Below are 14,857 nucleotides of genomic sequence, written 5' to 3' on the forward strand. Positions count from 1 at the left end.
CTTTTATAAAAACACACCAAATAACTGAAATCTTCCTCATGATAAACTTTCATTCCGGGGGGGGGCACAAGAAGAATAGTATACCCTTCCACCTGTCCTAAACTCAGGATTTCAGCATTCTTCCCAACACTTCTCAGTGTGGCTGCAGGCAAAACAATTGTTAATGGTAAAATTACAAGTGAGAATTAAGAAAAGGATAGTAATATCCTTTTATAGTAGGAAATGTATCAAATACAGTTCTGTTAATGTAGTTGATAAAAACTAGCTACAATGTTCAGCTGGCTTCTAAATTTCACAAAGGTTTGGACTGGTTACCTGTAACAGCTGAATACTTCTTCCTAACCACAGAATACCTAGTGATGAAGTGAGCTTCTCTTTCACACACCTGTCCTAGAACCCCTCAGTGCAGAAGGAATTTTATACTTTCACATTTCAGAGAGAAGCAGCAAAACTTCAGATACTACATTTAAAAACCAAAAAAAGTTACTGAAGGTTCTTGTTAACAAAAAGACATTAAGTAGGTGTACAGTCTAATAATGCTTCCTCCAAGTGTCCAAGGCCAAAAGAACCATCCATCCAAAGCAGCTTAAACCATGTCAGCTCATATAAGCAGAAATGTTTATAATTAATAACTAGTTATTAGAAATGCAATAAAATACAAGCTTCTTATGTAAATAACAGTAAATTGTTAGTCTAAGGCAGAGTTACCCAGATTACTATCAAAGACAAACAGCAACACAGTCATTGAATTGAAACATTTTGATGGTTTCTCAAATCTATTCATATCCTCACTTGTGTAGAGCAAAGTATCAAATATTGATGCACAACCCTATACAGCTGTTTTCCCCATAAACATTTTGATCTCTGTGTCCTGTGATCAAGTATTTTGCACAGCTGCACGTTACCCTACTCAAACAAACTCAATTCCACAAAAAACAACAGGGATGGAGAAAAATCCAAGTTAAATAACTGTTTCTGCAGCTTATCCTGGTAACAGAACCATAAACTTCTGCTAAAGTTAAGATGTTAAAATCTGTCCCGTGACATGGGGTCTCGGCAGGGGATTCTGAGAAGTGGTCAGCAGTGGCTCAGTTAAGCAAGCAGCTGCACACTACTTCCCATGCTACAGTGTCAGTTGTAAAGAAGCGGGTTTATTACTATAACCCAACATATCACAGATTCAAGCCACAAAGAAATAACTGCTTCCTCCAATTTGTCGATTTGCCCTTTCAGTTCCCAACACCAAGACTCAGCAGGAATTAATAAAACACCATAAAACCAGGTTTCTAATAGAGACAGTAAAAAAACCCAGACAAACCAAAACCAAAAACCAACCACAAACCAAAACAAATCCAGCAGAAATGAAGTTCCCGAGAAGCAAAAAACCTTTCAAATAACTAAGCCTGGAAACTCACTGTGATAAAGCAAGCATTGTCATAATTAAGCTTTAACTTTCTAATACTTGGAAATTAATATTTACAGATCTGTCTTTAACAGGTGCAGCATTTGTCACATTAATCATAGTGTCTATAAGATATCACAGTTCAGTGAAAATATCAAGGTCACCCACTCACACCACCAAGGAATTCAGAGTCCGGCTGGGGAACAAGAGCAGCAGACACCGTACACGAGAAAAGCAGCGCTGGGAAGATGTTGCAGCTGCTGATGCAGCTTCAAATTCAGATGCTGAGTGTGGTTCAAACACAGATCCAAAATGCATTTTAAGCTGAAGCCTCAGAAGATCTAGTCCTTCAGTGTGACAAGCTCCAAGATTAAGCTTTTTCTTTGTTTAGGCCACAGCAATCTTGTAATGTGTGGCATTTTTGCTGCTGAACAGGATTATTGCTGGTTTTTTAAATCCATCCTCATTTTTCTCAAAGCTGAGCCTCTGTCTCAAGGGGTTTATTACATTTTCAGTACGTGCATGATAAAACCTCTACAACTCAAGACTAACAGCGCTCAGCTGAACACCCTCATCCTTGCATTAGTTTTAACTGAAGAAATACAAACACATCATCCCTTTTAGCCTTATTTAAGCAGCAGAATCCAGCAATCTGTGGTCTACTGATGTACTATTTTCAGAAGCCACCCACACCCGGAGCGCCCTCGGACCGCGACCACCAGCCAGGCCCCCGCCCTGTTTTACTACACAACGCGTCTGAAGCTCCAGCTCTGCCAGCTCTCCTGAGGGCTTGCCCAAGCATGACACCGGCAGGCAAAAAATATACATATATTCTACAAGTTCTCTAGAAATGTTTTGACCCGACTTTAACAAGCCATTTAAGTTCTTTACACTGGAAAAGACCCTCCTCCTCCAACCGACGGCTGGGCATCCCCAGCTGCGATGCCCAGCTGCTCCCCCCCTGCGTGGGGACAGCCAGGCCATCTCAGAGGGCCCAAACCCGACGATAAAGCACATCCAGCTCTTCCTGAGGTTTGGAATTTCTGTTCCACCTGAAGCTCCAGCAGCAGGCGGCTCTGAGGGAACGCGGCCCGGGGCAAGGCATTACCTGTCTCGGAGGTGTCCTCCGGCGGGGAGGCAGCGCGGCCAGCTCCCTGACCTCCCCTCAGGCCGAGGGCGGGAGTTTACAAACGCCACACGTACGCGGGAGCCCTGCTGAGGTCAGGCTTCCTCACGGCTCAACAAGAATTAAGGTCTCCAGGCGCGGCGTCCCACCGCCCCCCGGCCGCCCCCGGCAGTGGCGGGGCCCAGCCCGGGCGCAGAGCGCAGGGGAGGGGGGGAGGGAGGGGAGGTGCCCCGGATCCTCCCGGCCCGCCGAGGGGAGGAGCCGCCGGCCACCGCCCCAGCGCGCAGGCGCAGTGCCGAGCCCCGGCCCCTGGCGGCGGGCGCCATTTCGCGCCCGGGCGAGCCTGGGCCGGCGGCAAAAATGGGGAGGGCGGGCGGCGAGGGGAGGCCTGCGCCTGTGGAGCCGGCTGTGCCGCCTGCCCGGCAGGGAGAGGTTCCACCATCGCCCCCCCCCCCCCCCCCCCCCCAGTCGGCCAGCGTTCTCCCCTGCCTCCCCAGAGCCGCAGGGGTGGTTGCTTCTCCTGGGCAGGTCTCCTGAGGACCTGTCTCCCACTTAATCTCTGCCTTGTGTATTGTGCTTCATTTTCCCTGACATGAAGTACCTGTAACCCCATTATATTCCTTGAGCTGGGGCAGCTTTGGCCTTTGTAAAGTGCCCTGTGAGCCTTACTCAGGCACAGCCTCCTGCTGCCAGAGCTGGGTCTCTGAGGCAGTGTTGTGGCCTGCAGGGTCAGAATGGATGTGGGAGCAACACACTTGTGCTGACCAAGCAAAAATAAAGTCAAAGATGAGAATAAATGTAGTATATTCTATTACAATACAAGGGAATATAGCATGCAACACGGTAAAGGGAAACTACCAGTTATTATGCACAATATGCTAAAAAGCAATAGGAGCAAAGCATCAGATCATTCTTGAAAAGTGTTACAGAGACTAAGGAAGGGATTGATCACCAATTACCACTTTAATTAATCACCCAGGTCTGCACTTTGGCTGGGAGTTTCATTGTAGCCAGTGCCAGGAGTCTCTTGGTGACTGGGAAAATTCCTGTGTGGTGCGTCCACCCATAGGTGAGGCTTCTGGCCCAGTCCCAGAGCTTGCCCATCTTTACACTCAGTGTAAAACAAAAATAGTTTACATACCGAGTGTGTGTAAACTTTTTACGTTTAGGCTAAGTGCAGATGTGCACTATCTCGTGATCTGTAAGGTTCACTCTTGCCAGGGACGTTGGGCAGATGCCCGAGCGCGGTAGAGTTACCACCATGACAAGGCCACACACAATATTATTGTCTGGATGGTCCTGCTCGTATCTCGCTTGCTCAGGGGGCACAGGACAAACACCACCTGCTGTCCTTGAGCTCCTCGAGTTCACTGTCCAAGCTAAATGATTCCTAATTAAAGATAATGACTTTTTCATAAGCAGTAATCAATACATTTCTATCACAAACACCTTCTCTGCAGCCTTCCATTTCTGCCCCCCTCAAGGGAAGCCTCTGCCAGCCTAGGCTGGTTAGTCTGCAGCTGACTGCGTACACTTCAAAAGAAGTGTAAAAAAAAAGTGTTGTTTTTTTTTTTTAAAAAAAAAAAAAGATGGAATACAAACACCTTTTGCTGATTGTTAGCTACCTGTTGGCCTAAAAGGGCCTCATTCTGAACAGCAAGGCTTTCCCCACTTGCTATGTGTATCCTCACTGCCTGTCTCTTCAAAACACCCTGCCAAGGGCAGAATGCGTCTTACGTCCAAACCAGAGATCCCAAAAGTATACCTCTTCATTTACAACCTAAATCATAACAAAAAAAATTTTGCAGATTTTATCAGTGCAAACATACTGCATAACAACCCATTGCTAGTCAGTGTTTCTTTATGATTCTAGTTATATCTGAACAATTGGGGGTTTATTACCAACTGCTGCAAAACACTCGCAACCACAGATTTCCTGGCTCTTGCATATAACAATAATGAACCAGTAACAAGCCTTTGTAGCATCTTTTAATGAAGAGATAATACTAAACTTGTGAAGCATTTCAGTGGTAGATTGTATTCACCCTATATCAAAGCTGGCCAAATGCAACTGAGTGTTTGTGTGACATCAAAATACAGTTTCTTCACACAGATCTGAAAAACTAAGAAATGAGTATGAGACCTAATGAAACAAACTGAAAGGAATATTTATCATACAGTAACTGTGACATCTTCAATGTATAGTTTCCTCAAGAATGACAAAATAACCACATACTTAAAATCAATTTAGTTTAGAAAATTACCAAAACTACTCTTACCTATATGGTTTTCAACTGTTTCACTCAGACTCTAAAGGAAGTAGAAGATTAAGTTCTAGTTAATTTTTTCAAGTCTTTTGTTCCTAGTATATGTGTTTTAACTGATTTTTCAGTAAATGCTACTACAAAAAGCACCTTTACCTTAGGAGTTACTAACTGTAGACAGTAATAGAGGATCGATTGTAAATGGAGATTAATGCAGATTTGCAGCTAGTATCTAAAGTCATGGGTTTCTTTGGTGCCTTGCCAATAACCGTTGGGCTGCTGTACAGGAACAGGTTCAAATGTACTTCAGAAAGATTCGTATAGACTAATCTCTGAGGCTTTCTGTATAGATAAGTTTCCTCTGCTGATCTAGTCTAGCAAAGACATTTTATAGCTAATTTAAAATGGAGAAGTATAGAACAGTATAAAAGAATACTATGCACTTTATAGCTATATTAATTGTTTCTGTAAAATGCTTATGGGTATATACAAACAACAACAAAAAAAATAGCTGTGGATTTGTTAGTACTGGAAGGAAATAAGCACAAACATGGGCACACACCAGGAGCTTCTGTCTTCTACTCATCTTCTAGGTATCGCATACGTGCCTGGCACAGAGGTGCTGCGAGCGTCTCCAGATCCTTCATCTCGTACACAAGATGGAAAGAGCTGAAGGCAAACTGCACTGCTGGATACAGGCCCTCCTTACCTAACCTGTTACTGGGGGCTGCTCCTGTCATCCAGCCTCTCAAAGTCAAGCTTAGCCTTTCTGCTGTGGTTGTCTCTGCCAGAGACAGATTTACAGAAAGAGATATTCTACTCACCTCTCACGTCTATGGTGGTTACAGGAATATTTTGCATAGTATTTCCCACAGGTTTCATAATATACTCTTTCTGTACTTTGATCAAGAGTGATGTTCACATTTTTTATCATTGGGCTTTGAAGTAGTAATCAAGATAAACAATTTGAGTAAACCCATGAGTTAATTTATGTAAGAAAGCTTTCAGGAAATCAAAAGTTTCCTGAGACTGAAGAAAGAATGTGTCCATTCAGAATCATGACACCATTGTACTTGGGAGATTTGCAAGAGCTGTGTGAAAAGTCAAGACTAGTCTCTTGAGATTATTGGCCAATTTCAAACTAGTTTTTATGCAGAAGGGCTCCAGAAGCAAGAGGACGGGGGGTGGGGAACGGGTGTGGGTTGGGGGTGAGGGGAACGGGGGGGTGGGGAAAGGGGGGGGGGCGGCAGGAATCATGAAGGAAATAAAGTCAAGCATGTTTGTTGTCAGATCAAGTAGGAAACCATGCACTATATTGTGCTGTACAATAGTTTACACAGGTAGTTCTCACCAAAAAAAAAAAAAAAAAATATCACCGCCAGCTTTTTTTGATACGCTAACTTGGCATAACTGAATTTCATAGCAGGACTTCTACATTTTAATGCAAGCCCTACTTCATTTTCACCATGACCATGACTCTGTCAAATCCACATAACCAAAGGATTCTCATGGTTGCACGCTTGCTATCTTGAACTCTTGACAGGTAACAGTGGAGGCCAGTTGCGTGGGCTTCGACTAAAGTTTTACACAGGCACCATCATTTCCATGCTGAACGATACTCAGAGCCAGGCTAGCTTATCTTTGAAAGTAGTTGCATTTGTATCAATGTGCTAAACCAAAAAAGTACCATGTTGTAGCTTCTCCTTTTAAAAGATTCATTTTAGAAAGAACCATGTATTTCACAAACAGTATTGAAAACACAATGACATACTGTCATTCTTAATTTAAAACTCAGATACTTGAACTTTGTGATCAAACACGGCAGTTCTAACAATTTAAACGTCACGGATCAGACTAGAGCAGTAAATGATGATCATGCCCAGAAAGTAGGTTAGTATGTCATGTTTGCTGGAGGCTTGTGAGCTGCTCTGCTAGACACCAGCTGCTGCACAGGCAGGCAACAAGAAACAACCTGTCTTAGGAATAGAAGTCACCCAAGTTCCTTTGTAAAAGTTTCTGTAAGCTGCACTGAATATGAAATAAAATTAGTGAAAACAATAGCCTGTTTACATGCCTGCTTGCAGATGCCTTCCTTTATAAGAGATAAAACATGAATTTATATGGACAAATCTTTATGAGACAATATTAAGCTTTTGGAAATGCAATAACAGTCTAATATTCTGTCTCCAGAAATAAGCATGAATCACTAAAGGGAGTAACTCCAAGTATGTTGTAATCTTACCCTTTTGTTTGATGGTGTGAGTATATAAGGTGGTTGGTTTTTATGTAAGATATATTATACTTGCTTTATACATATATGCTAGACCTATGTCTTTCAGGCAAAACTAATAATATGTAAAGTTAGCAGTGCCCATTAAAATGCAAAACAATTGTAAGAGTACTGATATAGATGCTGTTTGTACTTTCTGTGGAAAGAGCCACCACAAAGGCATACTAAGAATTTTTTACTTGCCTGAAAATAAATTATTTAGAATAGAGATTCTGTATTCCTGTGGTATAATACAGGCTTGTTATTAAAATCCCATTGAACCAGTGTTTTAATCTCTAAAATAAAAATACATGCATATGTCATCTTTCATTAGCAGAGAGTGGTTATTCAGTCATTGACATTTTGAACAAGTTTTCAGTCAAGGCATCATGAGAGCTGGCTGGGAGCCCAGGGGGCACCACAGCCAGCTGGGCAGGGGTCTCACCAACCAGCTCAGGTTGGTCCAACCAACCTTACCAACCAGCTCAGCGAGGCAGGTCCAGAGGCAGCAGCTACATTCAAGCAAGAGTCCAACATCAGCGGGCAAGTCCCTGGTGGTGAGGCAGGTCTGAGGTCAAGGTCCTTGGCCAGGCAGAGAGGTGGCAGAGCCTGCGGCATTGCTCAGGGGGCAGTAAGGGGCCAGGGCTGAGCTTCAGTGGGCACCTGGGGCCCAGGGACAAGGGTGTGGATGAGGCTGCTCAGGGTCATTAATTCCTATTAAGGTATTAATGTATTAGGGGCCTGACACTTTCCATAGGTAACTCTGCCCACTAATCCATAAAACAGAGATTATTTGATTCTCTGATTTAGTATTTTCTGAGCAGCATTAAAATAAATTGCCAGCTCATTAGAGTTCTGTTTACTGGTGTTGATAATAGATTGTCGTTCTGGGGAAAAGAAAAAATTCTCTGATTCAGACTTTTTGTGTCATTAGCTGTTTGGTAAATGCCACAGTGTGGCTGACTTGAGTAATGAAATCCTCAGAAATGACTGTACCCACTTAGGTTCTGATAAATGTCTTTGGGTTGAGCAGACAATAAATTGTCTTGAAGGTGTCGCCTGTAATAACTGCAGTTCTGATTGCCTGCTTTAACAAATAAGTGCCCTCCATGCTGAAGAAAACACAAACCTTGGAGGACTAAGGCTGTCCAAAGTAGGCAGCTGAAGGTTTGATTTGATCAGAAAAACAGCTGATAATAGAAATAACTGATAATAAGTTAACACCTGAAGTAGCAACAAATATTTTGAGTTTTAATACTAGAAAAAGCTTTGTAGTTTTATGGTTGAGTTATGGCTCAAACAGGCTAGCTGTGAAAGCTGTGGAACACTGAAAGATTTCAGAGGAAGCAAGCAAGATTTTGGTCAAGGATGATACCTAGACATATGAAACTCTGTTTCAGGTCAGAGGGATTCACTGACCATTTAGTTCCCCCTCGGTCCTATGTTCCGTTCATTCATGCACTCTTTATGTCCATATCTTCTTTTTCTGCTACTGGCAAGTGCTCGTTTTTTTCACAGATTTGAGAAAATCAGTTCACCCAGTTGGCAAGAGGAGGAAGTGGGTTTGTTGCAGTTCCTCTGCCAGGGGAGAAATCTATAACAACGATAAAGCTTATAAAAGGGGTTTTGACCAGTGTCCTCCAACCTTTTTATTTTGTCTGTGGGGCCTAGGATTCATGCATAGATAAAATAATATTTTAGCTTTAGCAACCTTATCTTCCCTTTTGATTCATATTCATGACAATCTTTTCCAGTGACATGTTTCTACTAATTCTTTTCTGTACTGTGCACAGATGGTGTAAAGTAGGGGGGGATTTTAATGTTAGGTCATGGCCAGTGAACAAAAAAATTCAGAACTGACATGTTCTCTGCAATTTGAATTGGTTTTTTGCTCTCTAAAGGTCTGGGTGTTTTAATATTTATATTGTGTTTACTTTCACATAATGCTATAGCATCACTTGGTCACAAGAGGGAACTCACATATCAGTCTCTACGATCTGGTTTTCCTATTAAAACTGAGGACTCTGCAGACTAATAAAGAGGGGGGTTTGGGATATGTATATGTGTGAGACACGTAAGTGTGCATACATAAATCTATGCATATTTATATGCCCATGCTTTTTAGTTACCAAAGAAGGGAAAGCATTCATAGAAATAAGGAACAATAACCCCAGCAAGCATGACAGCAGAAGGAGCCTTAGGATGGCCCCAAAATAACTTTCTTATACTCATGGGTATATATCTTACACTCATGAGTATATGCTCATGGGTTATGGCTTATCTGTGTTCCCACACTGTGGTTGTGTAAATCTCAAAACTAACTCTAACATACGGTATCGGGGCACAGACGGAGCAGAACATGTGCCCTCCCAGCAGAGCCTGACCAGCAGGGATTACTCTCACCGTTAGTTTTGAGCAGCCTTGAGTTTTAACTTTCTGTTTTGAGCCCAGGATTGCCTTTCACCTTTGTAGAGAGTCCCTTGCCAGCCAAAACTTGACTGTACTTGGGATCTATCCCAAAATTCATAGTATTAAATGTACATGCATATCATTTGGTTGTTAACTGTGCTTATTAAAGGAGAAGACTCAAATACTAATTAACTTGCAATTTCTGCTAGATGCCAGTGGCAACAGCATGGATTGTATCCAATCTGTTCGAGGCTCATTTTTTTTTAAATAAATAAACCTATAAATCCAGAGCTTTCTAACCTTAATTACATTGTCATTGTATTAACATTGAATTAACATTGTCTTCAGAACTTGTTGTCACGCGTCTTCCTACAGTGATGTTCCCACTGGTCAAGCAACCAGCCAGCAATCCTGCTAGTGTATTTGTAATTTCCTCCCAGAAAACACGGAATAACTGGCCCTAATACACCGAGTACAGTGTGGAAAGTTCTTTGAAACATTGCTGGTGTTTCTGTACAACTGCTGGAGAAGACAGCCTGCATGCAGCTTACAAGATAACCCCTGACAGTTCAGTAGCTGAATTTGGATCTGGATTTGCTGACATTTGAGTTGTAGATGAGCAGTGTGGTTGATTTCCTAGGAACTGGTAGCCACCTTCCTGTGTGGAAGTGAACTACCTTGTCTCACTCACCCCTGCGGTGTGCCTGGTCCCTCACAGATTCATTAGGCACTGCTGTTTCAAGCACAAATTGTAGTGGCCCTTTAGCTTATCCCATGGCTGTGAAGCAGTGCAAACCCACTACACTATGCTAGCATGAGGCAGTCCTGGTTGATTTATCTTTCAGATGTATCATCCATTTTGCAAATTTTCCATTTTGTCCTCTGACCTTGTGAGTTCTCTAGTTCCCTTCAAGTTTTCTTGCTGTACAACTGCTCCCCTTCAGGTACAGCATCATGAAGAACATCCCCACTGTGGCTGATGGCACTGCTACAGCTGCGGTGGATGTTGGGCCACACATCGGTGATGTGCTGCAATGAATTTGGGGCCCTTTAGAAAAGAGGAGGTGTCCTGCAACATAGGGCTGATTCCTAGAAGAACTGTTAATGTATTTTGTTTTGGATCTGGGAGTAGATGTTTGGAGAGATGTGCAAGTTTCAAGAAGCACAGAGTGGATTCTGTGAAGCTGATTCTTGTTCATGCAGTGAAAGAAGCCATAGACAGGAGAAGTCAGCTCTCCTAACCTGAGCTTGCTTACTGAACCACGAATCACATGGGTGTCTGTCAGTTTTGATAGATGGTAGGGCTGCTGGTCTTGAAACTTCTAAGAGAAGGTTACATGTAACTAATCATTATCCATAATCTGCACGTCTGATTTATTAAACAATCTAATTATTAATTTAATTGCACCACACCCGCATACCATTGTTCTGTTTGTTTAACTTGGCGGGTTAAGAAAGTTTGCACAATCTAATTTTGAAGATCTAAAAAGTCTGGGGTTGGTCCAAGAAAATTACAAATAATAAGATCAGACCTCAAGCCAGGTGTACAGTCACGAACATGTCTCATGCTGTTAGGAGTTACCACATGGGACCGCAACCTGGATGTGAGCACAAACACACTGTCGGAAAGATCAAGACACTCTCAAGGCTGTGTCTTTTAGCTGCTATATTTTTGTGTGCTGTTGCTGATTCTGGACACGGTTTGTGTCTCAATATACTTTTAGATGCACTTTACAAGTGTATGTGTGTCTTTTTGTAATAAATACAGTCAAATTACAGGACTGGATGCTCCTTGGAAAAGAGTGTGTGATAGGATACTGTTGTTATTCTGTGAGGCTGGGCTCTAGCCAATGTAATCTTTGTGGGTTAATCTGCAATAACTGGTCTTCCAGCTTGATCAGGAATTTTGGTAGGGGTGACTGCAAATATAGTTACCAAAATGTGAAGTAAAACCAAAGCATGGTAATAACTGAACGTTTCACAATGGAGCCAGAAGAATGCCAGCTGTGAACCATGAAGAACCATGTGGCAGTGTTTGGTTCATTCCAAGAAACTTTGAGGAAAAATTGAATGGGAACAAAAAGCATTTAGTCTTCATTATTGATTCTCTTCAGTTTTTTTCAGAATACCTCATTCAAAACCAGGAGTTTTTCCTTAGTTTTCAGTTGCTGGAAATTAAAAAAATGTTTTTGTAAATTTTCCAGCAAGAACATTAATAGCTAGATACTGCTTGGAAATATTTCTACTTTGAGGACACAGACCTTTAGATTTTACATTTATTATGAAAAAGATTGAGCTAGATCTTGTAAGAATTCATTGTAGATGCATCCATTATGTTTTTCACGTCAGACAAGACTTGTAAGGAGTCATAGTTATGTCAGTTTTCCTTTCATTAGTGGTCAATATGAAGAAGATGAAGCATGTTGCCGCAAGTACTTACCTGGCTGTTGATTGAAAAGATACCTTTAATGAATACATGTAGAATTGGCCCTTGTGAACAGAAAAACTGATGTCTTGTCCAAGTACAAATTCGTGATATGCCTAAACTTACTGAGGGTACTCAGTGCAGGTACAGTCCTGTTCGTCTTCGCCCTCTTCCAGCTGCATGAAGAGTCAGATGGAAAATGGAAGATTATTTTTAGGCTGGACAGTTTTGCATCCCACACAGCCCTGTGATTCCTGCATAGGAGACTGTTTAGCACAGACCAGTTGTTCCAAAGCCCCAGGCATTTTCTAGTCACTGGATCACCTCCTGGGGACGGCAGGTAACAAAGCTGTCAACACTGGTCAGGATTTCCTAACCACCACTTCCCTGGAGAATTTTTGAACCTTCTGTTGATGCTGTAGCCAGTCTACTTGCCAAGAACTTCAGTTACTTTGTTTATGTCAGGAATTCTGTCTGCATTTTGACTAAGTACATTTTAAATGTCTTCATAAGGTGTTTGTATTCAAGAGAATGACCTCTGCTAGGGCATGTCATTTTGATAAAATATCTCTAGTATCAAATAAGCATCAGACTAGACTTCCATATGCCTCTGCTGACTACTTTCTGATGCATCTCTTATAGATACAATCAGACAGAGGGTTTCCTCTTTCATTTTTTCATAGTTCCTCTTCCTTAAACAAGAGTAGGATAAAATTCCCTGCTCGTTTCTGTAGCTGGGATTGCCTTGCTCTCTGCAGTCGTGGGGCTGGCAGTAGAGCACTTCTGCAGTATTCACCTCTTGCCGTGCTTTACCCACACTGCTCCACTTCCCAGGTGGTTTCCCCTTCTGCAAGGGGATTTCTCAGTTTACTTCCTGGAAAACTCTGTTTCCCCATAACCAGGTTGTTCCAGTGCCTAAGCATTTTCTGCCTGCTGGACCCCTCCAGGAGGCAGTTAGAAGGGAAGAAAATTATCAGCAGTCATTGGGATCTTCTGGTCTTCTACTCTGTCCTGAGGTTTGACACAAAGCCAAGCTGGTGCAGGATGGCAAGAACAGCTCCAACAGCAATGCTGAGCGCTGGCTCCCACTTAACCCAAGAAGTCTGTTAGGTTCTTGCCACTTTTTTCCCCTCATCTTCATGTCCTATGTAAATGAGGAATGAGGGCATTGTATTGAAATGTGCATAATATGTACTGTAGACACATAGCTCTTCCTAATTGCACATAGATCAATAAGAGGATTCTTGAAATGGTGAAAGCTGCATTAAATTATCCTTCACCTGCCCATCTTGTCCTCCGTAGCCCATTGATATCACAGAGTTTGCAAGGAGAGGGAGACCGTACTTTAAAACAACCTACATTTCCCTTCCCTCTTCCCCAAAACTGTTGCACAACTTTTTCTGCCTCAGTCAGCCACCAGAGAAGGGGATCACTGGGCCCTAAATGCCTGCTTTTGTAAACCATTGTGTTTAGGGGTGCAGGTGATACTGATTAAATGCATTTTTTCACTTTTCCTTCCTTGGGAACACCATAGCCTTTATTTCTAATTGCACTATGCTGCTGAAAATACCTTGTGGTCAATGGGGATCTTTAAGCCTCATGCTTTCCTTTCTATTGCATTTTACTTGATAATATTATGTCAGGTGTATGGAAGCACAGCAGAATGAGAGTAAGAAAGGTTTTTTGCCACTGTGGAACAATCTTATATCTCAATGGCTGATTTATATCCTGCCTGAAGTCGATGTCAGACAGAACATCTCTCTTCTCTCCCACAGGCTGCTTGCAAAGTCAGAAGTAGGCTGATCATTATCTACATCTCTTAAGTCATGATTTCCCTCTTCTTTTGCTCTTTTACAATTCCAGTTTTGTGGGGAGTCAGGGGAAACTCCCCTCACTCCTGGGCTTTTTGTTGACCTATTACTCCTGGAAAATATTTATTTAGTCTGAAAGTTATCAAATTAAAAACTAGCAATATAAATGCAATAAAGAAATCAAGGGCATCTGTTTCTTGTGAGGCCTCTTGTTGCTCTTTCTGACATGAGTAAAAATAAATCTCACTGATATTTTACATGGAAAAATATCTTTAATGGAGTTTCTTACTATCACTTTTTTCTAATTATAACCTGGTTTAAACTTAAGGATTGTTTCATGTATTATTATGCTACTAGATTTAAGATAGCAGAAACAATTCAGACACATTGCTCATTTGTAAGTGTCTTGGATTTTTAAAGCCCATATGTGAATCAGGAAAAAAGACCATTATAGCAAGGTAGGTGTGGTGTTAGTGAAGAAGCGTTTTGCCTTCTTGTTCCAGTCCTTTCGCTTCTCTGGTTGCCTGAGCCATGCGGCTGTTGCTTAGCTGTAATCCATCCTGTGTCTCAGCAGGAAGAAGGCAACATTTGTCTTGTGTCTTATAACAGTAGTGTGAACATTTAGGCTTATTTACAGAAGTTCACTTAAGACAACCAAAAATTACTGTTTGACCTGGTGCTTGGTATGCAACTTCCACTACCGAGTGTGTGTCCATGAAGATGCTGTTATTTATAGATCACCGTGGTTGCTTCCATGAGAGATGCACGTAAAACTCCTGGGAATTTTTACTTCTAACTCTTGGAGATTTTTTTAGTTGATTGAATCAAAAGTGGGAGACCAACAGAGAAGATGGGAAGGGAGCTATAACCAGCTGTGGGCAGGTATAGATTTATCTGGGGGGAAAACAGACTGGAAATGGTAGTTACTTTGGCTTTAGTCTTCCCAGCAGCACCACCTGATACTGTGTGTGCTGTCATTTGTGCCTTGGCAATGTTAAACCCTGGTGTGTATTGAGCCCTGCAGGCAAGTGCTGTCAGTCTTCAATTGTAAAATGCACAGTGCTGCGGAGAAAGATTTCTGTCTTCTCAAAGTCTTCTTTCCTTACTTTTCTGTAAAGCTAAGAAGAGTGAGGCTTGTCCACATGCCTCAG

The sequence above is a fragment of the Falco biarmicus genome, chromosome 8 (assembly GCF_023638135.1).
Source record: "Falco biarmicus isolate bFalBia1 chromosome 8, bFalBia1.pri, whole genome shotgun sequence".
NCBI lineage: Eukaryota > Metazoa > Chordata > Aves > Falconiformes > Falconidae > Falco > Falco biarmicus.